Genomic DNA, 17,549 nt, shown 5'->3' with positions numbered 1-17,549 from the left:
CAACAGTGGGATGGGACCAGTACTGCAGTTGGATGGGACCAGCACTGCACTTGGATGGGACCAGCATTGCAGTTGGATGGGACCAGCACTGCAGTTGGATAGGACCAGCACAGCAGTTGGATGGGACCAGCACTGCAGTTAGATGAGACCAATACTGCAGTTGGATGGGACCAGCACTGCAGTTAGATGAGACCAGCATTGCAGTGGGTTTGGGACCAGCATTGCGGTTGGATGTGACCAGCATTGCAGTTGGATGGGACCAGCACTGCAGTTGGATGGGACCAGCACTGCAGTTGGATGGGACCAGCACTGCAGTTCGATGAGACCAGCACTGCACTTGCATGGGACCAGCATTGCAGTTGGATGAGACCCGCCCTGCAGTGGGATGGGACCAGCACTGCAGTTAGATGAGACCATTACTACAGTTGGATGGGACAAGCACTGCAGTTAGATGAGACCAGCACTGCAGTGGGATAGGACAAGCATTGCAGTTGGATGGGACCAGCCCTGCAATGGGAAGGGACCAGCACTGCAGTTAGATGAGACCAGTACTGCAGTTGGGTGGGACCAGCACTGCAGTGGGATGGACCAGCATTGCAGTTGGATGGGACCAGCATTGCAGTTGCATGGGACCAGCATTGCAGTTGGATGAGACCAGCATTGCAGTTGGATGTGACCAGCACTGCAGTTGAATGGGACCAGAACAACAGTGGGATGGGACCAGTACTGCAGTTGGATGGGACCAGCACTGCACTTGGATGGGACCAGCATTGCAGTTGGATGGGACCAGCACTGCAGATGGATAGGACCAGCACGGCAGTTGGATGGGACCAGCACTGCAGTTAGATGAGACCAATACTGCAGTTGGATGGGACAAGCACTGCAGTTAGACGAGACCAGCACTACAGTGGGATGGGACCAGCATTGCAGTTGGATGAGACCAGCCCTGCAATGGGATGGGACCAGCACTGCAGTTAGATGAGACCAGCACTGCAGTGGGATGGGACCAGCACTGCAGTTAGATGAGACCAGCACTGCAGTTGGATGGGACCAGCACTGCAGTTGGATGAGACCCGCCCTGCAGTGGGATGGGACCAGCACTGCAGTTGGATGAGACCAGCACTGCAGTTAGATGAGACCAGTACTGCAGTTGTATGGGACCAGCACTGCAGTGGGATGGACCAGCATTGCAGTTGGATGGGACCAGCATTGCAGTTGAATGAGACCAGCATTGCACTTGGATGTGACCAGCACTGCAGTTGGATGGGACCAGAACTACAGTGGGATGGGACCAGTACTGCAGTTGGATGTGACCAGCACTGCAGTTGGATGGGACCAGCACTGCAGTTGGATGAGACCAGCACTGCAGTTAGATGAGACCAGCACTACAGTTGGATGGGACCAGCACTGCAGTGGGATGGGAACAGCATTGCAGTTGGATGAGACCAGCGCTGCAGTGGGATGTGACCATCATTGCAGTTGAATGGGACCAGCATTGCAGTTGGATGAGACCAGCATTGCAGTTAGATGGTACCAGCACAGCAGTTGGATGTGACCAGCACTGCAGTGGGATGGGACCAGCATTGCAGTTGGATGGGACCAGCATTGCAGTTGGATGTGACCAGCACTGCAGTGGGATGGGACCAGCATTGCAGTTGGATGGGACCAGCATTGCAGTTGGATGTTACCAGTACTGCAGTTGGATGTGACCAGCACTGCATTTTGATGGGACCAACACTGCAGTGGGATGGGACCAACACTGCAGTTGGATGAGTCCAGTACTGCAGTTGGATGGGACCAGCATTGCGGTTGGATGGGAACAGCACTGCAGTGGGATGGGACCAGCATTGCAGTTGGATGGGACCAGCATTGCAGTTGGATGTTACCAGTACTGCAGTTGGATGTGACCAGCACTGCATTTTGATGGGACCCACACTGCAGTGGAATGGGACCAGCGTTGCAGTTGGATGACACCAGTACTGCAGTTGGATGTGACCAGCACTGCAGTTGGATGGGACCAGCACTGCAGTTTGATGAGACCAGCACTGCAGTGGAATGGTCCCATCCCACTGCAGGGCTGGTCTCATCCAACTGCAATCAGTTGGATGAGACCAGCCCTGCAGTGGGATGGGACCAGCACTGCAGTTAGATGAGACCAGCACTGCAGTGGGATGGGACCAGCACTGCAGTGGGATGGGACCAGCAGTGCAGTGGGTTGGGACCAGCATTGCAGTTGGATGAGACCAGCACTGCAGTTGGATGGGACCAGCACTGAAGTGGGTTGGGACCAGCATTGCAGTTGGATGAGACCAGCACTGCAGTTGGATGGCTCCAGCATTGCCGTTGGATGAGACCAGCCCTGCAGTTGGATGTGCCCAGCACTGCAGTTGGATGTGACCAGCACTGCAGTTGGATGGGACCAGCACTGTAGTTGGATGAGACCAGCACTGCATTTAGATGGGACCAGCACTGCAGTGGAATGGGACCAGCATTGCAGTTGGATGACACCAGTACTGCAGTTGGATGTGACCAGCACTGCATTTTGATGTGACCAGCATGACAGTTGGATGGGACCAGCACTGCTGTTAGATGAGACCAGCATTGCAGTTGAAAGTGGACCAGCACTGCAGTTGGATGAGACCAACACTGCAGTGGGATGGGACCAGCATTGCAGTTGGATGAGACCAGCACTGCAGTGGGATGGGACCAGCACTGCAGTTAGATGAAACCAGCACTGCAGTTGGATGGGACCAGCACTGCAGTTAGATGAGACCAGCACTACAGTTGGATGGGACCAACACTGCAGTTAGATGAAACCAGCACTGCAGTTGGATGGGACCAGCACTGCAGTGCAAAGGGACCAGCATTGCAGTTGGATGGGACCAGCATTGCAGTTGGATGGGACCAGCATTGCAGTTGGATGGGACTAGCATTGCAGTTGGATGGGACTAGCATTGCAGTTGGATGGGACAAGCATTGCAGTTGGATGGGACCAGCATTGCAGTTGGATGGGACAAGCATTGCAGTTGGATGGGACCAGCATTGCAGTTGGATGGGACAAGCATTGCAGTTGGATGGGACCAGCATTGCCTTGGATGAGTCCAGCATTGCAGTTGGATGTGACCAGCATTGCAGTTGGATGGGACCAGCATTGCAGTTGGATGGGACCAGCATTGCAGTGGGATGAGACCAGCATTGAAGTTGGATGTGACCAGCACTGCAGTGGGTTGGGACCAGCATTGCAGTTGGATTTGACCAGCACTGCAGTTGGATGTGACCAGCACTGCAGTTGGATGGGAGCAGCACTGCAGTTGGATGGGACCAGCACTGCAGTTAGATGGGACTAGCACTGCAGTTGGATGAGACCAGCACTGCAGTTAGATGTGACCAGCACTGCAATTGGATGGGATCAGCACTGCAGTTGGATGAGACCAGCACTGTAGTTAGATGCGACCTGCACTGCAGTTGGATGGGAGCAGCACTGCAGTTAGATGGGACCAGCACTGTAGTTAGATGGGACCAGCACTGCAGTTGAATGTGACCAGCACCGCAGTTAGATGGGACCAGCACTGCAGTTAGATGAGACCTGCACTGCAGTTGGATGGGAGCAGCACTGCAATTAAATGGGAGCAGCAGTGCAGTTGGATGTGATCAGCACTGCAGTTGGATGGGAGCAGCACTGCAGTTGGATGGGACCAGCACTGCAGTGGGTTGGGACCAGCATTGCAGTTGGATGAGACCAGCACTGCAGTTGAATGGGACCAGCATTGCAGTTGGATGAGACCAGCACTGCAGTTGGATGTGACCAGCACTGCAGTTGGATGTGACCAGCACTGCAGTTGGATTGGACCAGCACTGCAGTTGGATGAAACCAGCAGTGCAGTTGGATGGGAACAGCACTGCAGTGGGATGGGACCAGCATTGCAGTGGGATGGGACCAGCATTGGAGTTGGATGGGACCAGCATTGAAGTTGGATGGTAACAGCACTGCAGTTGGATGAGACCAGCACTGCATTTAGATGGGACCAGCACTGCAGTGGGATGAGACCAGCACTGCAGTTGGATGGGACCAGCATTGCAGTGGGATGGGACCAGCAATGCCGTTGGATGACACCAGTACTGCAGTTGGATGTGACCAGCACTGCATTTTGATGGGACCAGCATTGCAGTTAGATGGGACCAGCACTGCTGTTACATGAGACCAGCATTGCAGTTGGATGGGACCAGCACTGCAGTTGGATGAGACCAGCACTGCAGTAGGATGGGACCAGCACTGCAGTTAGATGAGACCAGCACTGCAGTTCGATGGGACCAGCACTGCAGTTAGGTGCAACCAGTACTGCAGTTGGATGGGACCAGCACTGCAGTGGGATGGGACCAGCATTGCAGTTGGATGTGACTAGCACTGCAGTGGGATGTGACTAGCATTGCAGTTGGATGACACCAGAACTGCAGTTAGATGAGACCAGCACAGCAGTGGGATGGGACCAGCACTGCAGTTGCATAAGACCAACACTGCAGTTGGATGACACCAGTACTGCAGGTGGATGTGACCAGCACTGCAGTTGCATGAGACCAACACTGCAGTTGGAAGACACCAGTACTGCAGTTGGATGGGACCAGCACTGCAGTTGGATGGGACCAGCACTGCATTTGGATGGGACCAGCACTACAGTCGGATGGGACCAGCACTGCAGTTAGATGAAACCAGCACTGCAGTTGGATGGGACCAGCACTGCAGTGGGATGGGACCAGCATTGCAGTTGGATAGGACCAGCACCGCAGTGGGATGGGACCAGCATTGCAGTTGGATGGGACCAGCACTGCAGTGGGATGGGACCAGCACTGCAGTTGGATGGGACCAGCACTGCAGTGGGATGGGATCAGCATTGCAGTTGGATGGGACCAGCATTGCAGTTGGATGGTACCAGCATTGCAGTTGGATGGGACAAGCATTGCAGTTGGATGGGACCAGCATTGCAGTGGGATGAGACCAGCATTGCAGTTGGATGTGACCAGCACTGCAGCTGGATGGGACCAGCACTGCAGTGGGATGGGACCAGCACTGCAGTGGGATGGGACCACCATTGCAGTTAGATGACACTAGAACTGCAGTTAGATGAGACCAGTACAGCAGTGGGATGGGACCAGCACTGCAGTTGCATGAGACCAACACTGCAGTTGGATGACACCAGTACTGCAGGTGGATGTGACCAGCACTGCAGTTGGATGAGACCAGCACTGCAGTTTCATGAGACCAGCACTGCAGTTCGAAGACACCAGTACTGCAGTTGGATGGGACCAGCACTGCAGTTGGATGGGACCAGCACTGCAGTGGGATGGGACCAGCGTTGCAGTTGGATGGGACCAGCATTGCAGTTGGTTGGGACCAGCATTGCAGTTGGATGGGACCAGCACAGCAGTGGGATGTGACTAGCATTGCAGTTGGATGGCACCAGCATGGCAGTTGGATCGGACCAGCATTGCAGTTGGATGGGACCAGCACTGCAGTTGGATGAGACCAGCATTGCAGTTGGATGGTTCCAGCATTGCAGTTGGATGGGACCAGCACTGCAGATGGATAGGACCAGCACGGCAGTTGGATGGGACCAGCACTGCAGTTAGATGAGACCAATACTGCAGTTGGATGGGACAAGCACTGCAGTTAGACGAGACCAGCACTACAGTGGGATGGGACCAGCACTGCAGTTAGATGAGACCAGCACTGCAGTGGGATGGGACCAGCACTGCAGTTAGATGAGACCAGCACTGCAGTGGGATGGGACCAGCACTGCAGTTAGATGAGACCAGCACTGCAGTTGGATGGGACCAGCACTGCAGTTGGATGAGACCCGCCCTGCAGTGGGATGGGACCAGCACTGCAGTTGGATGAGACCAGCACTGCAGTTAGATGAGACCAGTACTGCAGTTGTATGGGACCAGCACTGCAGTGGGATGGACCAGCATTGCAGTTGGATGGGACCAGCATTGCAGTTGAATGAGACCAGCATTGCACTTGGATGTGACCAGCACTGCAGTTGGATGGGACCAGAACTACAGTGGGATGGGACCAGTACTGCAGTTGGATGTGACCAGCACTGCAGTTGGATGGGACCAGCACTGCAGTTGGATGAGACCAGCACTGCAGTTAGATGAGACCAGCACTACAGTTGGATGGGACCAGCACTGCAGTGGGATGGGACAGCATTGCAGTTGGATGAGACCAGCGCTGCAGTGGGATGTGACCATCATTGCAGTTGAATGGGACCAGCATTGCAGTTGGATGACACCAGTACTGCAGATGGATGTGACCAGCACTGCATTTTGATGTGACCAGCATGACAGTTGGATGGGACCAGCACTGCTGTTAGATGAGACCAGCATTGCAGTTGAAAGTGGACCAGCACTGCAGTTGGATGAGACCAACACTGCAGTGGGATGGGACCAGCATTGCAGTTGGATGAGACCAGCACTGCAGTGGGATGGGACCAGCACTGCAGTTAGATGAAACCAGCACTGCAGTTGGATGGGACCAGCACTGCAGTTAGATGAGACCAGCACTACAGTTGGATGGGACCAACACTGCAGTTAGATGAAACCAGCACTGCAGTTGGATGGGACCAGCACTGCAGTGCAATGGGACCAGCATTGCAGTTGGATGGGACCAGCATTGCAGTTGGATGGGACTAGCATTGCAGTTGGATGGGACTAGCATTGCAGTTGGATGGGACTAGCATTGCAGTTGGATGGGACAAGCATTGCAGTTGGATGGGACCAGCATTGCAGTTGGATGGGACAAGCATTGCAGTTGGATGGGACCAGCATTGCCTTGGATGAGTCCAGCATTGCAGTTGGATGTGACCAGCATTGCAGTTGGATGGGACCAGCATTGCAGTTGGATGGGACCAGCATTGCAGTGGATGAGACCAGCATTGAAGTTGGATGTGACCAGCACTGCAGTGGGTTGGGACCAGCATTGCAGTTGGATTTGACCAGCACTGCAGTTGGATGTGACCAGCACTGCAGTTGGATGGGAGCAGCACTGCAGTTGGATGGGACCAGCACTGCAGTTAGATGGGACTAGCACTGCAGTTGGATGAGACCAGCACTGCAGTTAGATGTGACCAGCACTGCAATTGGATGGGATCAGCACTGCAGTTGGATGAGACCAGCACTGTAGTTAGATGCGACCTGCACTGCAGTTGGATGGGAGCAGCACTGCAGTTAGATGGGACCAGCACTGTAGTTAGATGGGACCAGCACTGCAGTTGAATGTGACCAGCACCGCAGTTAGATGGGACCAGCACTGCAGTTAGATGAGACCTGCACTGCAGTTGGATGGGAGCAGCACTGCAATTAAATGGGAGCAGCAGTGCAGTTGGATGTGATCAGCACTGCAGTTGGATGGGAGCAGCACTGCAGTTGGATGGGACCAGCACTGCAGTGGGTTGGGACCAGCATTGCAGTTGGATGAGACCAGCACTGCAGTTGAATGGGACCAGCATTGCAGTTGGATGAGACCAGCACTGCAGTTGGATGTGACCAGCACTGCAGTTGGATGTGACCAGCACTGCAGTTGGATTGGACCAGCACTGCAGTTGGATGAAACCAGCAGTGCAGTTGGATGGGAACAGCACTGCAGTGGGATGGGACCAGCATTGCAGTGGGATGGGACCAGCATTGGAGTTGGATGGGACCAGCATTGAAGTTGGATGGTAACAGCACTGCAGTTGGATGAGACCAGCACTGCATTTAGATGGGACCAGCACTGCAGTGGGATGAGACCAGCACTGCAGTTGGATGGGACCAGCATTGCAGTGGGATGGGACCAGCAATGCCGTTGGATGACACCAGTACTGCAGTTGGATGTGACCAGCACTGCATTTTGATGGGACCAGCATTGCAGTTAGATGGGACCAGCACTGCTGTTACATGAGACCAGCATTGCAGTTGGATGGGACCAGCACTGCAGTTGGATGAGACCAGCACTGCAGTAGGATGGGACCAGCACTGCAGTTAGATGAGACCAGCACTGCAGTTCGATGGGACCAGCACTGCAGTTAGGTGCAACCAGTACTGCAGTTGGATGGGACCAGCACTGCAGTGGGATGGGACCAGCATTGCAGTTGGATGTGACTAGCACTGCAGTGGGATGTGACTAGCATTGCAGTTGGATGACACCAGAACTGCAGTTAGATGAGACCAGCACAGCAGTTGGATGGGACAAGCATTGCAGTTGGATGGGACCAGCATTGCAGTTGGATGGGACAAGCATTGCAGTTGGATGGGACCAGCATTGCCTTGGATGAGTCCAGCATTGCAGTTGGATGTGACCAGCATTGCAGTTGGATGGGACCAGCATTGCAGTTGGATGGGACCAGCATTGCAGTGGGATGAGACCAGCATTGAAGTTGGATGTGACCAGCACTGCAGTGGGTTGGGACCAGCATTGCAGTTGGATTTGACCAGCACTGCAGTTGGATGTGACCAGCACTGCAGTTGGATGGGAGCAGCACTGCAGTTGGATGGGACCAGCACTGCAGTTAGATGGGACTAGCACTGCAGTTGGATGAGACCAGCACTGCAGTTAGATGTGACCAGCACTGCAATTGGATGGGATCAGCACTGCAGTTGGATGAGACCAGCACTGTAGTTAGATGCGACCTGCACTGCAGTTGGATGGGAGCAGCACTGCAGTTAGATGGGACCAGCACTGTAGTTAGATGGGACCAGCACTGCAGTTGAATGTGACCAGCACCGCAGTTAGATGGGACCAGCACTGCAGTTAGATGAGACCTGCACTGCAGTTGGATGGGAGCAGCACTGCAATTAAATGGGAGCAGCAGTGCAGTTGGATGTGATCAGCACTGCAGTTGGATGGGAGCAGCACTGCAGTTGGATGGGACCAGCACTGCAGTGGGTTGGGACCAGCATTGCAGTTGGATGAGACCAGCACTGCAGTTGAATGGGACCAGCATTGCAGTTGGATGAGACCAGCACTGCAGTTGGATGTGACCAGCACTGCAGTTGGATGTGACCAGCACTGCAGTTGGATTGGACCAGCACTGCAGTTGGATGAGACCAGCAGTGCAGTTTGATGGGACCAGCATTGCAGTTGGATGAGGCGAGCACAGCAATGGGTTGGGACCAGCATTGCAGTTGGATGGGACCAGCACTGCAGTGGGATGGGACCAGCATTGCAGTGGGATGGGACCAGCATTGGAGTTGGATGGGACCAGCATTGAAGTTGGATGGTAACAGCACTGCAGTTGGATGAGACCAGCACTGCATTTAGATGGGACCAGCACTGCAGTGGGATGAGACCAGCACTGCAGTTGGATGGGACCAGCATTGCAGTGGGATGGGACCAGCAATGCCGTTGGATGACACCAGTACTGCAGTTGGATGTGACCAGCACTGCATTTTGATGGGACCAGCATTGCAGTTAGATGGGACCAGCACTGCTGTTACATGAGACCAGCATTGCAGTTGGATGGGACCAGCACTGCAGTTGGATGAGACCAGCACTGCAGTAGGATGGGACCAGCACTGCAGTTAGATGAGACCAGCACTGCAGTTCGATGGGACCAGCACTGCAGTTAGATGAAACCAGTACTGCAGTTGGATGGGACCAGCACTGCAGTGGGATGGGACCAGCATTGCAGTTGGATGTGACTAGCACTGCAGTGGGATGTGACTAGCATTGCAGTTGGATGACACCAGAACTGCAGTTAGATGAGACCAGCACAGCAGTGGGATGGGACCAGCACTGCAGTTGCATAAGACCAACACTGCAGTTGGATGACACCAGTACTGCAGGTGGATGTGACCAGCACTGCAGTTGCATGAGACCAACACTGCAGTTGGAAGACACCAGTACTGCAGTTGGATGGGACCAGCACTGCAGTTGGATGGGACCAGCACTGCATTTGGATGGGACCAGCACTACAGTCGGATGGGACCAGCACTGCAGTTAGATGAAACCAGCACTGCAGTTGGATGGGACCAGCACTGCAGTGGGATGGGACCAGCATTGCAGTTGGATAGGACCAGCACCGCAGTGGGATGGGACCAGCATTGCAGTTGGATGGGACCAGCACTGCAGTGGGATGGGACCAGCACTGCAGTTGGATGGGACCAGCACTGCAGTGGGATGGGATCAGCATTGCAGTTGGATGGGACCAGCATTGCAGTTGGATGGTACCAGCATTGCAGTTGGATGGGACAAGCATTGCAGTTGGATGGGACCAGCATTGCAGTGGGATGAGACCAGCATTGCAGTTGGATGTGACCAGCACTGCAGCTGGATGGGACCAGCACTGCAGTGGGATGGGACCAGCACTGCAGTGGGATGGGACCACCATTGCAGTTAGATGACACTAGAACTGCAGTTAGATGAGACCAGTACAGCAGTGGGATGGGACCAGCACTGCAGTTGCATGAGACCAACACTGCAGTTGGATGACACCAGTACTGCAGGTGGATGTGACCAGCACTGCAGTTGGATGAGACCAGCACTGCAGTTTCATGAGACCAGCACTGCAGTTCGAAGACACCAGTACTGCAGTTGGATGGGACCAGCACTGCAGTTGGATGGGACCAGCACTGCAGTGGGATGGGACCAGCGTTGCAGTTGGATGGGACCAGCATTGCAGTTGGTTGGGACCAGCATTGCAGTTGGATGGGACCAGCACAGCAGTTGGATGGGACCAGCACTGCAGTTGGATGAGACCAGCGTTGCAGTTGGATGGTTCCAGCATTGCAGTTGGATGGGACCAGCATTGCAGTTGGATGGGACCAGCATTGCAGTTGGATCGGACCAGCATTGCAGTTGGATGGGACCAGCATTGCAGTTGGATGAGACCAGCATTGCAGTTGGAAGTGACCAGCAATGCAGTTGGATGGGACCAGCACTGCAGTGGGATGGGACGAGTACTGCATTTAGATGTGACCAGCACTGCATTTTGGTGGGACCAGCATTGCAGTTGCACGAGACCAGCACTGCAGTTGGAAGACACCAGTACTGCAGTTGGATGGGACCAGCACTGCAGTTGGATGAGACCAGCACTGCAGTTGCATGTGAGCAACACTGCAGTTGGATGACACCAGTACTGCAGTTGGATGAGACCAACACTGCAGTTAGATGACACCAGTACTGCATTTAGATGTGACCAGCACTGCAGTTGGATGAGACCAGCACTGCAGTTGCATGAGACCAACACTGCAGTTGGATGACACCAGTACTGCATTTAAATGTGACCAGCACTGCAGTTGGATGACACCAGTACTGCAGTTGGATGACACCAGTACTGCAGTTAGATGAGACCAGCACTGCAGTTGGATGGGACCAGCACTGAAGTTGGATGTGACCAGCACTGCTGTTGGATGGGAGCAGCACTGCAGTTGGATGGGACCAGCACTGCGGTTAGATGGGACCAGCACTGCAGTTAGATGTGACCAGCACTGCAGTTGGATGGGATCAGCACAGCAGTTAGATGAGACCAGCACTGCAGTGGGATGGGACCAGCACTGCATTTTGATGAGAACTGCACTGCAGTTGGATGGGAGCAGCACTGCAGTTAGATGGGACCAGCACTGCAGTTAGATGGGACCAGCACTGCAGTTGAATGTGACCAGCACCACAGTTAGATGGGTCCAGCACTGCAGTTAGATGAGACCTGCACTGCAGTTGGATGTGATCAGCACTGCAGTTGGATGGGAGCAGCACTGCAGTTGGATGAGACCAGCACTGCACTGGGTTGGGACCAGCATTGCAGTTGGATGAGACCAGCACTGGAGTTGGATGTGACCAGCACTGCAGTTGGATGTGACCAACACTGCAGTTGGATGGGACCAGCACTGCAGTTGGATGAGACCAGCACTGCAGTGAAATGGGACCAGCATTGCAGTTGGATGAGACCAGCACAGCAGTGGGTTGGGACCAGCATTGCAGTTGGATGGGACCAGCACTGCAGTTGGATGGGACCACCATTGCAGTGGGATGGGACCAGCATTGCAGTTGGATGTGACCAGCACTGCATTTAGATGGGACCAGCACTGCAGTGGGATGGGACCAGCATTGCAGTTGGATGACACCAGTACTGCAGTTGGATGTGACCAGCACTGCATTTTGATTGGACCAGCATTGCAGTTGGATGGGACCAGCACTGCAGTTGGATGAGACCAGCACTGCAGTGGGATGGGACCAGCATTGCAGTTGGATGAGACCAGCACTGCAGTTAGATGAAACCAGCACTTCAGTTGGATGGGACCAGCACTGCAGTGGAATGGGACAAGCATTGCATTTGGATGGGACCAGCATTGCAGTTGGATGGTACCAGCATTGCAGTTGGATGGGACCAGCATTGCAGTTGGATGGAACCAGCACTGCAGTGGGATGTGACTAGCATTGCAGTTGGATGGGACCAGCATTGCAGTTGGATGGGACCAGCATTGCATTGGATGAGAACAGCATTGCAGTTGGATGTGACCAGCATTGCAGTTGGATGTGACCAGCACTGCAGTGGGTTGGGACCAGCATTGCAGTCGGATGTGACCAGCACTGCAGTTAGATGGGAACAGCACTGCAGTTAGATGTGACCAGCACTGCAGTTGGATGGGACCAGCACTGCAGTCAGATGGGACCAGCACTGCAGTGGGATGGGACCAGCACTGCAGTTAGATGGGACCAGCACTGCAGTTAGATGGGACCAGCACTGCAGTTGAATGTGACCAGCACCGCAGTTAGATGGGACCAGCACTGCAGTTAGATGAGACCTGCACTGCAGTTGGATGGGAGCAGCACTGCAGTTAAATGGGACCAGCACTGCAGTTGGATGGCAGCAGCACTGCAGTTGGATGGGACCAGCACTGCAGTTAGATGGGACCAGCACTGCAGTTAGATGTGACCAGCACTGCAGTTGGATGGGACCAGCACTGCAATCAGATGGGACCAGCACTGCAGTGGGATGGGACCAGCACTGCAGTTAGATGAGCCCTGAACTGCAGTTGGATGGGTGCAGCACTGCAGTTAGATGGGACCAGCACTGCAGTTAGATGGGACCAGCACTGCAGTTGAATGTGACCAGCACCGCAGTTAGATGGGACCAGCACTGCAGTTAGATGAGACCTGCACTGCAGTTGGATGGGAGCAGCACTGCAGTTAAATGGGAGCAGCAGTGCAGTTGGATATGATCAGCACTGCAGTTGGATGGGAGCAGCACTGAAGTTGGATGGGACCAGCACTGCAGTGGGTTGGGACCAGCATTGCAGTTGGATGAGACCAGCTCTGCAGTTGGATGGGACCAGCATTGCAATTGGATGAGACCAGCACTGCAGTTGGATGTGACCAGCACTGCAGTTGGATGGGACCAGCATTGCAGTTGGATGAGACCAGCACTGCAGTTGGATGTGACCAGCATTGCAGTTGGATGTGACCAGCATTGCAGTTGGATGGTACCAGCATTGCAGTTGGATGGGACCAGCATTGCAGTTGGATGGGACCAGCAGTGCATTGGATGAGAACAGCATTGCAGTTGGATGTAACCAGCATTGCAGTTGGATGTGACCAGCACTGCAGTGGGATGGGACCAGCACTACAGTGGAATGGGACAAGCATTGCATTTGGATGGGACCAGCATTGCAGTGGGATGTGACCAGCATTGCAGTTGGATGGTACCAGCATTGCAGTTGGATGGGACCAGCATTGCATTGGATGAGAACAGCATTGCAGTTGGATGTGACCAGCATTGCAGTTGGATGTGACCAGCATTGCAGTTGGATGTGACCAGCACTGCAGTGGGTTGGGACCAGCATTGCAGTCGGATGTGACCAGCACTGCAGTTGGATGGCAGCAGCACTGCAGTTGGATGGGACCAGCACTGCAGTTAGATGGGAACAGCACTGCAGTTAGATGGGACCAGCACTGCAGTTAGATGGGACCAGCACTGCAGTTGAATGTGACCAGCACCGCAGTTAGATGGGACCAGCACTGCAGTTAGATGAGACCTGCACTGCAGTTGGATGGGAGCAGCACTGCAGTTAAATGGGAGCAGCAGTGCAGTTGGATGTGATCAGCACTGCAGTTGGATGGTAGCAGCACTGCAGTTGGATGGGACCAGCACTGCAGTGGGTTGGGACCAGCATTGCAGTTGGATGAGACCAGCTCTGCAGTTGGATGGGACAAGCATTGCAGTTGGATGGGACCAGCATTGCAGTGGGATGAGACCAGCATTGCAGTTGGATGTGACCAGCACTGCAGCTGGATGGGACCAGCACTGCAGTGGGATGGGACCAGCACTGCAGTGGGATGGGACCACCATTGCAGTTAGATGACACTAGAACTGCAGTTAGATGAGACCAGTACAGCAGTGGGATGGGACCAGCACTGCAGTTGCATGAGACCAACACTGCAGTTGGATGACACCAGTACTGCAGGTGGATGTGACCAGCACTGCAGTTGGATGAGACCAGCACTGCAGTTTCATGAGACCAGCACTGCAGTTCGAAGACACCAGTACTGCAGTTGGATGGGACCAGCACTGCAGTTGGATGGGACCAGCACTGCAGTGGGATGGGACCAGCGTTGCAGTTGGATGGGACCAGCATTGCAGTTGGTTGGGACCAGCATTGCAGTTGGATGGGACCAGCACAGCAGTTGGATGGGACCAGCACTGCAGTTGGATGAGACCAGCGTTGCAGTTGGATGGTTCCAGCATTGCAGTTGGATGGGACCAGCATTGCAGTTGGATGGGACCAGCATTGCAGTTGGATCGGACCAGCATTGCAGTTGGATGGGACCAGCATTGCAGTTGGATGAGACCAGCATTGCAGTTGGAAGTGACCAGCAATGCAGTTGGATGGGACCAGCACTGCAGTGGGATGGGACGAGTACTGCATTTAGATGTGACCAGCACTGCATTTTGGTGGGACCAGCATTGCAGTTGCACGAGACCAGCACTGCAGTTGGAAGACACCAGTACTGCAGTTGGATGGGACCAGCACTGCAGTTGGATGAGACCAGCACTGCAGTTGCATGTGAGCAACACTGCAGTTGGATGACACCAGTACTGCAGTTGGATGAGACCAACACTGCAGTTAGATGACACCAGTACTGCATTTAGATGTGACCAGCACTGCAGTTGGATGAGACCAGCACTGCAGTTGCATGAGACCAACACTGCAGTTGGATGACACCAGTACTGCATTTAAATGTGACCAGCACTGCAGTTGGATGACACCAGTACTGCAGTTGGATGACACCAGTACTGCAGTTAGATGAGACCAGCACTGCAGTTGGATGGGACCAGCACTGAAGTTGGATGTGACCAGCACTGCTGTTGGATGGGAGCAGCACTGCAGTTGGATGGGACCAGCACTGCGGTTAGATGGGACCAGCACTGCAGTTAGATGTGACCAGCACTGCAGTTGGATGGGATCAGCACAGCAGTTAGATGAGACCAGCACTGCAGTGGGATGGGACCAGCACTGCATTTTGATGAGAACTGCACTGCAGTTGGATGGGAGCAGCACTGCAGTTAGATGGGACCAGCACTGCAGTTAGATGGGACCAGCACTGCAGTTGAATGTGACCAGCACCACAGTTAGATGGGTCCAGCACTGCAGTTAGATGAGACCTGCACTGCAGTTGGATGTGATCAGCACTGCAGTTGGATGGGAGCAGCACTGCAGTTGGATGAGACCAGCACTGCACTGGGTTGGGACCAGCATTGCAGTTGGATGAGACCAGCACTGGAGTTGGATGTGACCAGCACTGCAGTTGGATGTGACCAACACTGCAGTTGGATGGGACCAGCACTGCAGTTGGATGAGACCAGCACTGCAGTGAAATGGGACCAGCATTGCAGTTGGATGAGACCAGCACAGCAGTGGGTTGGGACCAGCATTGCAGTTGGATGGGACCAGCACTGCAGTTGGATGGGACCACCATTGCAGTGGGATGGGACCAGCATTGCAGTTGGATGTGACCAGCACTGCATTTAGATGGGACCAGCACTGCAGTGGGATGGGACCAGCATTGCAGTTGGATGACACCAGTACTGCAGTTGGATGTGACCAGCACTGCATTTTGATTGGACCAGCATTGCAGTTGGATGGGACCAGCACTGCAGTTGGATGAGACCAGCACTGCAGTGGGATGGGACCAGCATTGCAGTTGGATGAGACCAGCACTGCAGTTAGATGAAACCAGCACTTCAGTTGGATGGGACCAGCACTGCAGTGGAATGGGACAAGCATTGCATTTGGATGGGACCAGCATTGCAGTTGGATGGTACCAGCATTGCAGTTGGATGGGACCAGCATTGCAGTTGGATGGAACCAGCACTGCAGTGGGATGTGACTAGCATTGCAGTTGGATGGGACCAGCATTGCAGTTGGATGGGACCAGCATTGCATTGGATGAGAACAGCATTGCAGTTGGATGTGACCAGCATTGCAGTTGGATGTGACCAGCACTGCAGTGGGTTGGGACCAGCATTGCAGTCGGATGTGACCAGCACTGCAGTTAGATGGGAACAGCACTGCAGTTAGATGTGACCAGCACTGCAGTTGGATGGGACCAGCACTGCAGTCAGATGGGACCAGCACTGCAGTGGGATGGGACCAGCACTGCAGTTAGATGGGACCAGCACTGCAGTTAGATGGGACCAGCACTGCAGTTGAATGTGACCAGCACCGCAGTTAGATGGGACCAGCACTGCAGTTAGATGAGACCTGCACTGCAGTTGGATGGGAGCAGCACTGCAGTTAAATGGGACCAGCACTGCAGTTGGATGGCAGCAGCACTGCAGTTGGATGGGACCAGCACTGCAGTTAGATGGGACCAGCACTGCAGTTAGATGTGACCAGCACTGCAGTTGGATGGGACCAGCACTGCAGTCAGATGGGACCAGCACTGCAGTGGGATGGGACCAGCACTGCAGTTAGATGAGCCCTGAACTGCAGTTGGATGGGTGCAGCACTGCAGTTAGATGGGACCAGCACTGCAGTTAGATGGGACCAGCACTGCAGTTGAATGTGACCAGCACCGCAGTTAGATGGGACCAGCACTGCAGTTAGATGAGACCTGCACTGCAGTTGGATGGGAGCAGCACTGCAGTTAAATGGGAGCAGCAGTGCAGTTGGATATGATCAGCACTGCAGTTGGATGGGAGCAGCACTGAAGTTGGATGGGACCAGCACTGCAGTGGGTTGGGACCAGCATTGCAGTTGGATGAGACCAGCTCTGCAGTTGGATGGGACCAGCATTGCAATTGGATGAGACCAGCACTGCAGTTGGATGTGACCAGCACTGCAGTTGGATGGGACCAGCATTGCAGTTGGATGAGACCAGCACTGCAGTTGGATGTGACCAGCATTGCAGTTGGATGTGACCAGCATTGCAGTTGGATGGTACCAGCATTGCAGTTGGATGGGACCAGCATTGCAGTTGGATGGGACCAGCAGTGCATTGGATGAGAACAGCATTGCAGTTGGATGTAACCAGCATTGCAGTTGGATGTGACCAGCACTGCAGTGGGATGGGACCA

This window comes from Chiloscyllium plagiosum, unplaced genomic scaffold (assembly GCF_037043375.1).
Source record: "Chiloscyllium plagiosum isolate Xiang-an unplaced genomic scaffold, Cpla_swu_hap1 HiC_scaffold_36, whole genome shotgun sequence".
In the NCBI taxonomy this organism is placed as follows: domain Eukaryota; kingdom Metazoa; phylum Chordata; class Chondrichthyes; order Orectolobiformes; family Hemiscylliidae; genus Chiloscyllium; species Chiloscyllium plagiosum.
This window is presented reverse-complemented; position numbering follows the sequence as displayed.